Source organism: Myotis davidii, unplaced genomic scaffold (assembly GCF_000327345.1).
Source record: "Myotis davidii unplaced genomic scaffold, ASM32734v1 scaffold1494, whole genome shotgun sequence".
Classification (NCBI taxonomy): Eukaryota; Metazoa; Chordata; class Mammalia; order Chiroptera; family Vespertilionidae; genus Myotis; species Myotis davidii.
Window position 1 is genome coordinate 2,339,441 of NW_006286246.1, and position 15,278 is coordinate 2,354,718.

A 15,278-nucleotide genomic window follows, 5' to 3' on the forward strand; every position below is an offset into this window, starting at 1 on the left:
TAACCCACCAGCACCCCCTTCCCAAGTGCAGGTCTCCCCTCCCTGCATCTGCTCCGGGGCTTTCCATATTCCAGCCCGGTCTGTCCCCTCCCGGCTGGGAATTAGCACTGGGTCCCACGTGGGCCACCGTGCGCCTCGTCCCGCCTCCCCTGCCCTCGCTCTAAGTCCACCACACTGCCCTCCTTTCATTCCAGAAACCCGGGTGCTGCTTCCCTCTCGGGGCTCTCACTGTCCGTCCTGCCTGTTCCCTGCCCTTCCCCGTCAGCCGTCGCTTCCTGGGGAGGCACAGCCAGTTCTAGAATTGGGGAGCGAGCTTCGAGCAGTTCTGCTCTTGTGGGCGGGACAGCCGACCCAGAAAAGGAAGCCCTGTCTTCACCCGGTTAATTCCTCTGCGGAGGACCCCAGTGTCCATCTGGAGTCAGGCCCTGCTCTCGGGGCTGGACTATCCCAGGCAACCAAGCCAAGTCCCCGCTCTCATGCAGCTTGCGGGCTGGGACCCTGGAGAGAAGGTCAGGACAGGACAGCCACGACCCCTCGTGAGGACCCGTGTGCGGGCAGAATCGCCTGGACCGCCGCGGACCAGAGCCAGGCTGTCTCGCCGCTCTGCTCAGGGCCCGTGCCCTCCGGGGCTGCGGGGCTCCAGCGGCCAGGACGCACGTGCAGCTGGGCCCCGAGAGCCGTAGTGACCCCATGCTCTCCTGCCGCTGGTTGTGTCAGCGTCCTCGGAACCGAAAGCATGCCAGTCAGACATGTTTTCTAGGGGAAATAATCAGCAGTAGGAAAGCTCTCCCAACCCACAGCTGGGACAAGACTCAGAAAAGCCTGCGTTCTGGCCAGTGGGCAGCGTCAGGAGGTCAGTGTGATGGGAAACCCCCTCCCAGCCCCCTCAGGGATGCGGTCCTCTGAGCCTCGGTCACTTGGGGTGGAGGGGCTCCCCCGGAGGCGTCGCTCAGCGGCTCCAGCTCCTGGGCTGGCGGGCAGCACACAGCCTGTGTCCCTGCCTCCAGCTGGCGAGCCTTTGGAAGTGGTCCTTGTCCTTGGGCACCGTCTGCGCTCAGCTGCCCCCAGGGGCATGCTTAGTCCTCAGCCTGATTGTCAGCCCACTGAACATACCAGGTCCCCCGGCTTTAACGCCCGAAAGGAGTGGGACCAAGGAGTGCGTTTGTACGCGGTTTGGGTGCCTCATTTATAAAGAAGTGTGGTTCCCGGAGGAGCCCGGGCGTCCTGGCTGGGCACTGACCCTCAGCCACCTTGGGCATGTCCTCAGTTGCTTCAGCTCTGAAATGAGTGGGTTGGATTTGATTATCTTTAAGAAACTTAAAACCCCTAAATGTTCGAGAGGCCAAGGCACAGTCCTCGAGGTCACTCACCCAGTGCTGGGCACTGCTCGCTGTGTGACACGAGATGGGAGGCCACCTGACCTTGGGTGCGTGTCCTCCCTGACCTCCCCTAAGCTCCCTGACCCCTCCGCGGCCCCCTCTCCCTGGGGCGCTGCAGTTGGATGGCAGAGACGACAGTAACCTGGGTGATCCCCTCATCTGAGCCTCTGTCTGGAGGGTGTGCCAGGCACTTGCTCCTGTTTCCATTAGAAAGAGGGTGGCCTGAGGTCTAGAGAGGACACCAGGCATCCAGGTCTGGACTCCCAGGCTCCGGCCGTTCCCCCCAAATCCATGCGAGAGGCCCCCAATGCTGGCAGGTTCTCATGAAGAGGAACATGCTGACTCTCCCCATGAGCGCGGCCCTGGGAGAGCACCCCTTCTCGGGAGACCCTTTGTGGCACCGCAGTTCACTTTGTTTCGTGAAGGCAGTTTAAAGGGAAATACGTTTTAAATATTTCATACATTCCAAGAGAGAAAATGTGAAATTGCATTTTGTAGGCTCTGAAGCCTCAAATCCATTCCATTTCCTGAATGTATATCTCCAATCCGTTCCATACCCTCAACACAGCCTGCATTTGAATAATACGGGGACAGCGAAACCAACAGGCGAGTGAAGAAACGCTCACCGACAGCCAGAGCGTTGCCTCTTGTCTTCTTGGCCGCAAAGATGCAGCACTTTTCTGTCTCCCGTTCCAGCCTGACCTGCACTTGGTATCTCAGCCTCTCTGTACGGCTGTGTGACGCTGTTAAACAGGGCAGGGGCTCCCTGGAGCGCTTTGTCGGGGTCGTTTTTCTCTCCTTTCAAAGTGGACGTAGGAGAAGGGCCCCCCAAGGAGACTGAGTGTTCCAGGCACCGCCCACCCCCCTCCCGCCCTGTCCAAAGCTCCCATTTGCGGATTTCTGGCCAAGCACTAAGAAACACAGGCGTCTATATTGTGGAGCGTTTAAGTAAGCACTCATTTTGTTGTCCTGTGTAACCCTGAGACTTTTTAAAGGTGGCCTAAGATTGGGACAGAATCTGCGCCTTCTGCACTTCCTGTTTCATTCCTTTAACCATCGTGGGGTGCCCGTGCAGGAGGTGCTGGGGACATGGGGTCTGTCAGGAGGGGAGGCAGGAACAGATGGCGTCAAAGAAGGTGTGGAAGGAGGACAGGGCGAACATTTGGGGAGGATGTGGAGGAGTCCGGGTGAATGGCTGCACCTTTGTTCTGGAGTGGACGGGAAGCGGGCTGGGGTGGAAGGAAGGACGAGGAGTCTGTGGCTCACCAGGCAGCTGGAGTCTTGGAGGATCCGGAGCAGGGAATGGCTGCCAACGTGGGTGTTGGTGAGAGAAATGTGGTGCCCAAGCCCGATCCCACCCGGGCCGTGAGTTTGCTGCCAGAACCAGCCCCGAGGAAGAGGCAGGGGGGCGTGGTACCCCAGAGTGGAGGGCTCAGCTGAGTCAGCTGTAAGAGAATCAGGACTGTGTTGAGGAGAGACAAGATAGCAGAGGGGAAGTGATGGCAAATGTTAGTTACGGAGGACAAGGAGAGAATGAGACAGGATGGTGGGCAGCAAGGTGGTGAGGAGGCAGGTGGAGGCCACTGCAAGAGGCAGGCAGGGCCAGGTGTGCAGCTCCTGCTCAGACATCAGCAGAGAGCTCACGAACCGGTGAACCTCCTAGGACAGGGACCACATCTGTGTCACCCCTGGACCGGTGGTCCCACTTCCGTGCTTGCCCACAGTGGTGCTCAGCACATGTGTTGCCTTCCGCTCTCTTCTGACTTGATGTTTGGTGTTGCTGCAGGAGATGGCACAGGCACACGGAGGCTCCAGGGCCCCTGGGGGCTGGACAGGGAGCACTGCCCGGGGGGCTGCCCTCCTTATGTTGGGTCCTAGTCCATTCAGGCTGCTGTGCAAAAATACCGTAGACTGGGTAGCTCACAAACAACAAAAACGTATTTCTCACAGTGCTGGAGGCAGGAAGTTCACGACCAAGGCAGCAGCAGGTCACATTCTGGAGAGAACCCATTTCCTGGCTCATAGAGCCATCTCACTGGGTCCTCACGTGGTGGAAGGGCCTGGGACTCTCTGGAGCCTCTCTCACCTCCTAAAGGCACCAACTGTTGCTTATAAGCTGTCCAGTCGGTGGTATCTGATGTAGCAGGTAGAACAGGCTAAGACACAGGAAAAGACGCCCATGTGGCTGGAGTGATGCATCCGCACACCAGGCAACCCCAAGGACCGTGGGCAAACACCAGAAGCCAGAAGAGGAAAGGGAGGATTCTCCCCGGGGCCTCCAGAGAGAGAACGGCCCTGCCAGCACCTGCATTTCAGACATCTCGCCTCCGGAGCCGTCAGTGTCTGTTGTTTTAAGGCACCGGTTTGTGGTTCTTTGTTATGGCAACAGATACACACGCCAGCTTGCATAAGCCTTCAAAGGCTTCCTTTGACACAGGTCACAGAAACCAGACTCGATATTTCCTTCACCACTTCCTCTTGATCTCTTCTTATCTGCTTTTCTTGTGAACACAGCAACATCAAACATTTAGCGGGCGTAGAGGCAGGGCGGTGTAGCAAAGCAGAGGTGTGTGGGGGGCGGGGGCGGGGCGTGCGGTCCTCCTGTCCGCTGTGAGTAGGATGGATTAGGGAGAAGAGTTGGACCTGTCGCCAGAATGGAGACTAGGCACCAGGGACCTTGGAGGCTGAGAGGAAACCAGGAGCCCGCCCAGAGTAGAGGTGGATAAGGAAGGTGTGAGACTGAGGGCGAAATCCAATATAACTTCATGACTTTGAACATGAAGGCTCTCTGATTTCAGGAGTTGTTCCTTGCTTTGGAGAGTGGTTATGACTGTAATGAGAAAGTGGGGAGGCATTTAGGAACAATGGTGGATTTTATTGCTAACAGGGACTTGGAAAAGGGGTAGTTTTTAGGGGTTTCTGGAACTTCAGTGGTTAGGAGAACCTAAAAGGTATAGATTGGCACAGTTGGTGGGATGTTGGCACTCACAGATTAGGATTAAGAGTTTATACCAGTGGTGGCGAACCTTTTGAGCTTGGCGTGTCAGCATTTTGAAAAACCCTAACTTAACTCTGGTGCCGTGTCACATATAGAAATTTTTTGATATTTGCAACCATAGTAAAACAAAGATGTATATTTTTGATATTTATTTTATATATTTAAATGCCATTTAACAAAGAAAAATCAACCAAAAAAATGAGTTTGCGTGTCACCTCTGACACGTGTGTCATAGGCTCGCCATCACTGGTTTATACTGTCCTGTGAGTAGTCCCCAAAGGTCATGCTCTCTACTAAGTGGCAGTGGATCTGAAGACACTATCCCACTGGGGTGTGGTCAGGATTGCGTGTGTCATGTGCCTATCACAACATGAGGAAGGAGTTCTGAGGGGCAGGTTCCAGGGGCCCCCGGAAGCCAGAACCTCCGTCGCATTTACAAGAGGTTTTGATTCTGCGGATTTGACAACCTGAGATTTGTGAAGGAGACGCGGTGTCTGTGAGCATACATTGTTCATGAGTTATGGGATCAGAGTTACACACTCAGAACCGGAATCCCATTTTCCAAGGCTCTCTGTGCCACCCCGGCCAGCCAACATTAAAAGTCATTACCACAGGAGACACACTTTCTTATCGCCTGTAACCTAACCAGAGCGGCCAGGCCAATCGGCCAGTGGTGTGTGTTGAAGACAATAAAGACGGCCAAGCTTCCGTAGATCCCTTAGCTCAGGGAAAAGGTCTTTTCTTCATCTCTATTCTGGACTAATAATATTTGTCTTGTCCCCTGAACTGGTTATCTGGAAACAGAAAAATGCACTGCGAATGGCGACATATTAGCAACAGCGAGTCCGGGGAAGAGAGACTGGCGGAGAGTTGGAGAGAAGACTGCACGCTGTGTCTGTCGTGGGTGTGGATTCGACAGAAGACATTTGTGACTGAGGAGGGTCCCAGGCGAATGAGCATGAGCAGAGGTGGGAGGGTGTGCGTTAGGGGGCATATTGTTCAGCTTGATCAGTTGGACTAGGATGGGGAATTACTGTACATCTTCCAGCCAGTATTTGGGGTCCAGACCAAATCAGTGACTCAAGGGATTTGGTGCAGAATAATACCGTTATAGACATCACCGTTGCCCAGGTTAGTTTTCTGTTTATCGAAGGTCTTTGAGACACATAGTCCCTGGAATCCCTTAGCAAACATCTGTCCCTTTGAATGGGGAGAAAGAGAATCTTACTGAAACAGATGCTAGCACTTTATTCATGCCCCCTCTTGTCTTACTTTATTCCATTTGCATGTATAAATGTTAAAATAAAAATAAGGAATTCAGATAAAGGTTGCAATGTATCCAAAGAGGAGTGCCAAAACATCTGTTAATTTAAATTGAGGCTTTATTATTGAATGAAAGCTACCTATTGCTTTTATCTGTGTTGACTTTGCACTGACTTCCGTGGCTGCTCTGCAGGAATAACTGAGCAGAGTATGACCCCCTCCCCCGCCCCCCGCCCCCCGCCTGATTAATTAACATAATTTGATTCATATGAGTTCTTAATAGCTTTGGTAAAGTGGAACTGTGTTTGACACTGTTTTTATTTGTGGTTAGATGATGTATTCATTTCTGAAAACTTAACGAAGAAAAAACATGCAGAAAATGCTGACACCCTGCCCGGTTTTAATGCCATTAGCTTTGTGCAGCTCTTAAAGCTCTCCTAGCTACATCTCCACTGGGGCGCAAGGCACACTGGGGCCTGTGGGCACTACTGTGGCCGCCCTTTGCTGCCGAGAAACATTCAGTCTGAACCCCTCCGTCCAGACCCACCTCACCAGGAGGGCTTAGGGGCTGACATTCCCAAGGACGCCTGTAAAGGCCGGCTCACGGGAGGGGAGGCGCAGGAAAGCTATGTCGTCCGAGGCGCTGGTTTCTGCCCTTGGGATCACCCTGAGCATACAAGCTGCCACCTGCTTATAATCATGTGTGATCTTATTTTATCTGAGAAGCAGGGATGTGTTTGGATTTTGAACTCTTAGGTCTGCAATAGCGCCATCCAATTAATATTCAACAAATATTTAGTGAGGACTAGGCATTGTTCTTAGGTCCATATTCTAGCAATGAACAAGACAAAGTCCCTGCCCTCCATGGCCTTACATTCTAGTAGGGGTAACAGACAATATGCAGGTCCACAAAGAGTTGTGTAATGTGATATCACATCATAATTGTGACAGTTAGAAGAAAATGAGAGCAGGTAAGGCAGTAGATCGTGACCTAGGGAGATGAGGCTATTTCGGGTGGAATTGTCAGGGAAGGCATCTTTGAAGAGGTGGCACTGAGCAGAGACATGAAAGATGGGAGAGGGTGTGGCTTTGGAATATCTGGTGGAATGGAGTTCCAGGGAGGGAACAGCCAGTGCAAAGGCTCTGCAGCGGGATGGAACGGGCGTATTTGAGGAGTGAGAAGGTCAGTGTGGCCGGAGTGTACTGAACAAGGGGAGAGTCGTAGAAATGAGGCCAGGGAGAGAGCCAGAAGCCAGATCCGCGGGGTCCTTACAGACAGTGTTCCAGGGATTCGGTTTTGTTCTAAGTATAAAGTCGTTTTTTAAAATCACTCTATCAATTGTACTAGTATGGAGAGCGGGCTATTGGTGAGCGTGAGAGGAAGTGGGAAACGCAGAAGCTATTGCAAGATTCCCGGTGAGAGACTGGGGTGGACTTGACTGGGGCCAGTAATGGAGACATAGGAAGTGATTGGGACGGGGAGTGTTCTGACAGCCGATGTGACTTGCGGATGGATGGACTAGGGATGTGGGTATCAGGACAGCGGCTCTGCTAAGTCTCCAGTTGGGGGATCCCACGGACCACGGTCGTAACCCCCACGGCCATCCCCACCCCATTGCCCCAGAGTGAATAGGTCCATGGCATTGGAGTCCACGGCTCCTTTGTGGAGGTGAAGAAGGAGCGAAGCCTTAAATGGCTTTCATAATTTAACATAAAAATTGAAATTTTAAATGTGATATGTTTTCAGTAAAGAATAGAATAAAGATTTTGCTTACTTTGTAGCACCTTTAAAAAACACACAAAACAAAACAACACAAACCCTTTCCTTAGCAACCTTCCAAAACCACAGCAGATGTTCCTTAGAAAAACAAAGTAAATTGCCATTTTCAGCAAGAAGAGACCCATTATCGTGGCTCATTACAAAGTGCATTATTTTGTGTATGGGAAAGACTGGGTTTAATGTACGGTTTCTCCTCCTGGATCGGAATCCTAGACACAATCAGGACAGTTAATGGTGAAAAGGAGGCAAATAATGAAAATTCCCATTTTCCTCTCCTCGGCCCTGGCATCTGAAATTTTAAATAATTTTCTTGTAGAAACAATACTCAGAGTTGGGTGGACTCATTTTGGATTTCCTGTTTCCTTTCCTTTTGTTCCGCGATTATTCCTTCCTTCCTCCCAGGCTGTTTATCAGATTTTTCCCCTGCAGAAAATAATTCGACATACTTTATGGTATCTGAATGTTCCTAAGACAACTAACTATGTTATTGCTTTAGGATACTTTTTTTTTTAATGTGCAAAATGGAAATAATCTGATTTGGGGGGTGGGGTGGGAGAGATCAACTATTTCTTGGTATTTTTCTGAATAATTACCCCAGGAACCTGTTCTACTCTAACTCAGCTGTGTCTTTGGATAGTTTTTATTCTTTAGGATTGCATGGACAGCCTGTGACTAGATACAGCTCATAGCACGGACATTTAACCTGGTAGTAAAACTGTCAGCTGTTGTGTTGCACGAGGTTACAAAAGAGTGCATCCATGTTGAGAGCATCCCTGTTTCTAAAGCCAGTGTCGGTGTATTATGGGATGCACCGACAGGACTAGCACCATGAAGATTACGGGTTTCATGTCTTACTGTTTTGTGCAGCTGATAGCTTTGCCTGTAGCAGGGTATCAATGGTTAGTTTTATGAATCTGATTTGATAATAAGATCATCATTCTGCAGCAGACACAAATGCTGTTCAGATTTTCCTTTATTGATGAGAATATAATTTAATAATGTTTTACTTCTTCCAAAGAGGAGACTTTTCCAGACTCTTTAGGACATAGGACTGACTTTATGTTCTGGTTTGGAAGGGATCCTAAGGCTAAACCGTGGCTTTTGCCCACACCTGGCCGCCCTGGACCTTGTGTACTCACGTACTTACTCAACATCAGCCAGTGCTGATCACCAACCACTTAGTATGTGTTGTTGTGATCCACCCAACAGTCTTGCAATGTTGTTTTTGTAACAGAAAGAAGTAGAGGCCCAGCGATGGCTCTCTCAGGGTCCACAGGAGTTAGCAGCAGGACTGGTGTTATACTGGTGGAAAGGAGGCTACAAAGTAGAAGACAGGGTAGCACTTTCCTTTAGGACAGTGGTTCTCAACCTTCCTAATGCCGCGACCCTTTCATACAGTTCCTCATGTTGTGGTGACCCCCAATTTCATTGTTACAAGTTGAACATAATTAAAGGATAGTGATTAATCACAAAAACAATATGTGATTATATATGTGTTTTCTGATGGTCTTAGGTGACTCCTGTGAAAGGGTCGTTCGACCCCCAAAGGGGTCACGACCCACAGGTTGAGAACCGCTGCTTTAGGACATGTCCATCCTGTGAGGGAAGACCAAGAAGGTGAAGGTAACGCTGTGCAAGCAAGAACTCTGACAGCATCTGAGCTGCCTGCTTCACATACATTCTGAGAGAAAGCTAGGAGAGCCGTGAGCACCGGCCAGCCCACTGAGGAGATGCCTGGACTGGAATTTAATTCGTAATTATTTTGAATGTTCCTTTTCGGGGGGTGGGGCGGGGTGGGTAGGTAGTTAAGAGCTTGCCTTTGGTAATAAAACTTGTGCTCAGCAATCCCAGATTTCTGAATACTATCCCTGCTGCCTTCCCCTCACCTCTCACCCTCTAACATAGTGACAATGAGGGGAGCTGAAGTTCACAGACAACATTCCACTTTTTTCTGTTGGCCAGCTCTCTACAAGCATCAGGAGTGCTGTTTGTGACTCACCGTTTTATGTTGTTTTTAAACCACATAGCTTGTATCAGGATGCATTTGGTTGAAGTAACAGAAAGCCAGGTTCAGGTTGGCTCATGCGATGCGGAAATTTCTTGGTTTACATAAGGTGGCGCCCAGAGGTAGGGTGGTTCGGTGTTGGTTCACTTGGCCGATTAGCAGGGTGATCAAGGACCAGGCCATTTCCATTGGTCGGCTCTGCTCTCCACAAGGACCACTTCATTCTCGGACTGGTCTCCTGGTGGGCCTATAACGCTGCCGCGTGAGGCCCCCTGCTTCCTCTTTCCCATGTGGTGTGTCGGATAGATCCTGGCTTCCCTCTGCTGCCTGTAAAAGAAAGGGAGGATTTCCCTAGAAGCCTCCAGTAGACAGATGTGGTTCACGTCTCCATTCCTAAAGCAGTTACTGGCAAGAAGGTGGGATTCCCTTAGACCAGCGGTTCTCAACCTGTGGGTCGTGACCCCTTTGGGGGTTGAACGACCCTTTCACAGGGGTCGCCTAAGACCATCGGAAAACATATATACAATTACATATTGTTTTTGTGATTAATCACTATGCTTTAATTATGTTCAATTTGTAACAATGAAAATACATCCTGCATATAGATATTTACATTACGATTCATAACAGTAGCACCATTACAGTTATGAAGTAGCCACGAAAATAATTGTATGGTTGGGGGTCACCACAACATGAGGAACTGTATTAAAGGGTTGCGGCATCAGGAAGGTTGAGAACCACTGCCTTAGACCGTGGATGCCTACATGTGCCTACACGGGAGCTGAATTCAGCTCTCCAAGCCACAGGCTGCCTCTGAGGGGGCAGAATTAAATGGTCACGGAACCAAGGGCATGTCCATTACAGGGGAGCTCGGAGCCTGTTTCCTGAGTGTCTTGTTTCCATCCTCCTACACAGGACTAAAGTTATTAGGGGCCAGGCGACAGACAGCTTAAAAACACGGGAACATGCTCAGCCTCATTAGTAATCGAGGAAATGTAAATGGGGATTGCAATGACACACTCGTTTACTTCCACTCAATTGGCCAAAATTAAGAAACCTGACAATACCAAGTGTTGGCGGTGATGTGTGTAGAGAAACAGACACCTCCGGCACTGCTGGTGGGAGTATCATTCGGCCACCACTTTTGGGGAAAAGTTGGTGTTATCTTGTAAAACAGAAGATGCATATACCGTTTGCTTTAACTGAAGTATATGCACTATATATGGTATGTGTACATTTAGAAGATACATACTAGAAAAAAAATTGCAATTTCTTCAAAATCATGTTTAGGAAGGCTCAGATCAGAAGTAAAAAACAAATTTAAAAGAGGACTTCAGTGAGCCTTCATCTGCGGTCAGACGTGTAAGGCTTTTATTTCTGTAGTGATCAGTCAATATTTGCCTTATTGCATATTTTTAATAAGTAATTTGGAAGAGGAATGCACAAGCCAGAGGATTCCTGGTCATAGGGAATGGCGAGGAAGCCAGGTGGTGAAACGCTGAGCGGATGAGGTGTAAGCTCAACAGCAGGGCCTGTGTGACTCAGAAATACAACAGATGAGCTTTAGTGCAGACGGCACACCTGCTTGGCGATTTCCCGTCTCCTTAACCCGCCCCCCGCCCCGGGCATGGATCCTCAGTGGGAAAACACCACAGCTCCTGTGGTTAATTAAGGGTTTCTACCAACTGAGCCTAAAATAGCATCTCTCAGTGGTTCAGCAACAAGTCCTATTTCAGGAGAAGGTGAGGCTTGTGGGGGCATCCACCTGAGTCAGTACCCCACCCCCCTCTAGGAACGCTGTGTCTCACTCGAAGTGTAAACCCTAGACTGAGCCCTGCGTTCTAGTCACTGTCTAACCCCAGTGGCTGCGCGGGACAGTGTGACTGTCACCCTCTCTCATTGTCCCCGTTAGTAAAGTGAAAGGGCTGAACTTGAGGTTTCTGAGGTCTCTTTCAGATCCAACTCTGAGACTCAGGGAATCTCTTCGTAAAGAGCCCCACGGCCTGCTCACCTCTCCTGGTGGCAGGAGGCTGCCGTTACCTGCCCCCTTGCTGACACTGTTATCTGTGCGTGAGATAAGGCAGTCCTCTGTAATTCCCCACAAACATCCTTCTCGGTCGTCTTGATTATATTCTAGGTACCTCCCTCGAACTACGCAAATGATAGTAAACTCAGCAATGACAAGCCAGAGCCTTCCCAAGTCTCTCCAGAGCACAGGGATACAAAGCTCAGATGGTGTGCGGAGACGTCCGCTAATTCTGCTGAGCTCATGGGCTCGCTTGTCTGGGGGAGTGTTGGGGGGGGCTGTTGTCTGTAGCTGAAGGAAAGCAGGCCCTCTGCACACTGGGCAGTAGATGGCACTGGGCTGGCACAGCTTCCTAATCTGACCCTGAATGACTGAGGCTATTGGCCAGTGCCCCTGCTCCCTGCTCTTAGAAGGTTCTCTCTCCTCAGTGTCCTGAGTCCTGCAGGCGCCAGGCACAAATCCACAGGCACGCGCCTGTCTTCTGTTTCATTCTCTTCGCTGCCTGCCCTGGGCGACCCGGCAGGTCCCATGCCATTTAACCCTCAGCGCTAGAAGGGATGGCCAGGTCCTCTTCGGGGACTTCCTTCTCCTGTCTCCTGTGGCTGCTCTCTGGGATTCTTTTCCGACTCTCTGCCTCCTCTTTTGTAGGCACGTTTCCGATTTCCTTCTCGGCCTGCCTTCCAAGGGTTGCTGCTTCCAGGCTTCTGCAAAGGGGAAGCCAGTGCCGCCGCTCTGGGGGGCTCGCAGGAAGTGTAGATGGGAGGGTCGCTGGGGTGATGGGCCTGTGCAGACCGCAATGGGCTCACCACCCATGTCACCTCTTCCGTGTGACACAGCGCCCTGCCAGCCAGCCGCGCCCATCTGCGGGCCAGACACGGCCACCAGGCTCCAGGCGTCTGTCCTCAGGAAGCGCGGTGCTTCAGCCACCACAGCTCTACCGCTTCCTGCCTGTGTCTCTGCCGTTTCCTTGAGAATTTCCTCTTTTATTGATATTAAAGGTGATATAACGCACATGTAACAGTGCACAGTTCTCTCCTCAGTAGGTCCGCTGATTAGCCTCGCCTTAGAGGTAGGGACCCTCCAGCAGAGGGAGGGGAGGTAGCTTGCTAAAGTCACATAGCAAGTACGTGTGAGCCAGGATTTGAATCGTCACCTTGACCTGTGGCTGCCCAGCTGTCTCGGGTGGGCTCCCAGCAAGGCTGACTTCCCCCCCAAGAGGCGTCTCTGTAGCTCACGGCTGCACATCTTTCTGGAAGATCAACAGCTCTGCTCTCGTTTGTCTATTTTCTCCCTTAGGGATTTTACAATCCATCTTTCAAAGATGGTACATTTCTGTGCTATGTAGAACACAGTGTGGTTCATCACACACACACACACACACACACACTTATTTAGAAGTGGGTAGATTTGTTGGAACAGATCATGTCCGTCTTTCGATGTCTGTATTTTCTAATTTGTGCGCTCCTTAGAAATTAGGATTCAACTACACTAAACATTCTTAAAGCTTTCTCATCATCCTTCCTGAGGAGTTAACATATTCTACACGTTCCAACGAAATTTTTTCCCTAATGTCAGAAGGAGCTTATGTTTCTGCCTTTGTGTACAAGTCAATAACAACAAGTTCAAAAGAACCCATAAAATAAACAAAGTCCTCGTGTTTGGGAGCATGGAACCAGGCATGTGTGTAACTGCTGCATCAGCTCCCCAAGAGAGTTTACCGAAGACCCCACTAAGGAACGTGGCCACTTCTAAGTAAAAGCTGTTCCTCTGGAGGAGACGCTGAGCTGGGATGCCAGGAGAGCTGGCCCAGCGTGTTCCTGCCGCTAAGCACAGATTGCTCTCAATAGCCACTGCTCTCGGTAAGAGGAAAACGAAATAGACTCTTCAGCACCGTTCCCCTTCTCTCGGAGCCATTAGCTTCCATCAGAGCCCGAAATCATGGGACCTGCCGCTGGCGTGTCTGGAGAAAAGATGTTTCGCAGCTGAGAATGTGGCCGTGGCTCCCGGACCCGTCAGGAAAGCCGGTGCTGGTCATTTAAAGAGTCGGGTTCTGGAGGCAACTGCAACCGGTCCGTTTAAGATCAGGAACCATCATTGTCTGGATGACCAGCAGGGGAAGGCCTAGGGGCCAGGCACTGTGTGGTCATGGGCACGCCCCTCGCAGCTCTTCCTCGTAAAGGATTCACTCACCTGGTGTGTGGCATCAGACAGGCATCGGCAGGGTGCCCATTGGAGCCTGGCGCTCTGCTAGGCCCGAGGGGTGACAAGCCAACCACCCATCCTGACCAGAGAGAGAAATAAGGAGTCAGCAGTGAGACTGCAGCGGGGGACAGGGGTGCCCAGGTGCGTTGGTGGCACTGATGAGCTGGAGGTGTTGCTCAGGAAAGACATGGAGGGGTGGCATTTCAAGGAATGGAAGGGGAAGGGAAGGGCCTGGTAGGACAAGGGATGATTTCCCAGTCCACTTCCAGATCTAAAATGTCGAGACTAACTGAGGTGTGGATCTTTCCAGAACTTGGGCTCCCCTGGGTTCCAGCCCAGGCCTGTGCTGGCCTGGGGGGCGGCCCTGCCCCAATCTGACCAGGTGGAAGGACCTACAGGGAGGCTCAGCCGTTTCCCTCCGTTCCGGCCCGTGATGTGCTCTGGCTGTCTCTGCTTCTAGGTCTTCCCTCCCCAGCTGTCAGGGCACCTAAGTCCTACGGGGACATATTTAATGATCGAGGCAAGAGCCCACACGGGGAGTCAGATCTCTCTTGCTTTGTTTTGTGGTTTGGAGTCAGTCACAGCAGCCCATCACAGAGGTATTCACAGTGTACGCAAGAGATGACTTCCTGAAGCCCTCAGTGATTTAAAACTCACATAATTTGAGGCAAGTTTTCCCATAGGAATAAGTTTATACAGAGGGAGATGTGATCTTCAAAAGCATGAATCTACAAACATTCTTTTCTCATTTTGAGCAAAATGTTTTAAATGCATCATATTTACACAAAATAATAGTGTTTTATAATCTCTAAATTTCTTCCCAAAGTATTAACTTTCTAGTGTTTTACAATACCAGCCCTGGCATGTACATGTAAACATTCCTATAAAATGTTCTTTAAAGATTTTAAATTATAATAGCAGTAAATATTGAAATAGCGACACAATCGTCACCAAGGTTATGTCCATGTGCTCTGAGACATGAAACACAAGTGCTGGCCACAGGATGCTGGTGCAGGGGTGGCTGGTATGTCCCTTACCTGGGGGAGGGGCCCTGAGCACAGGATGCTGGTGCAGGGGTGGCTGGTATGTCCCTTACCTGGGGGAGGGGCCCTGAGCACAGGATGCTGATGGAGGGGTGGCTGGCATGTCCTTTACCTGGGGGAGGGCACTGAGCACAGGATGCTGATGCAGGGTGGCTGGCATGTCCTTTACCTGGGGAAGGAGCACCGAGTACTGTCCTCACAGGGAGGGGCAGTAGGGTGACGTAGCTGGCAGTGCACTTTCTGCCAACTTTAAAATGATACGGTTCCTGATAATGTTTTCACTTTAGAGGGATGTGCTGGATTTTTGCACATAAAATGGAGCTTCATTAACGTGTTTACAATCACACCATTTCAAATCCACATACGTTCAGATCCACATAAAATGTCCCTGCACTGTGTTTATAGTGTGTCAGTGGATGAGGCGGGGATGGGGAGGAGGGAGAAAGATAAATGTGTGTGTAAATGTGTATTTAGAGCCATAGAATGTTTGAGCCCCGGAGCCCATGGGGGGCAGTTAGTCCACCTTTATTTATGGGTGAAAAAGCCGGGACTTGGGGAGATGGAGTCAAGAGCCCACACGGG

The 15,278-nt window shown here is 50.6% G+C and overlaps 1 protein-coding gene across 1 annotated transcript in view; it reads left to right on the plus strand.

Moving 5' to 3' along the window:
- ZDHHC14 (zinc finger, DHHC-type containing 14) overlaps positions 1 to 15,278 on the plus strand; it is a 203,258-nt gene that overhangs the window by 79,803 nt on the left and 108,177 nt on the right. The gene's annotated exons all lie outside the window — the stretch shown is intronic.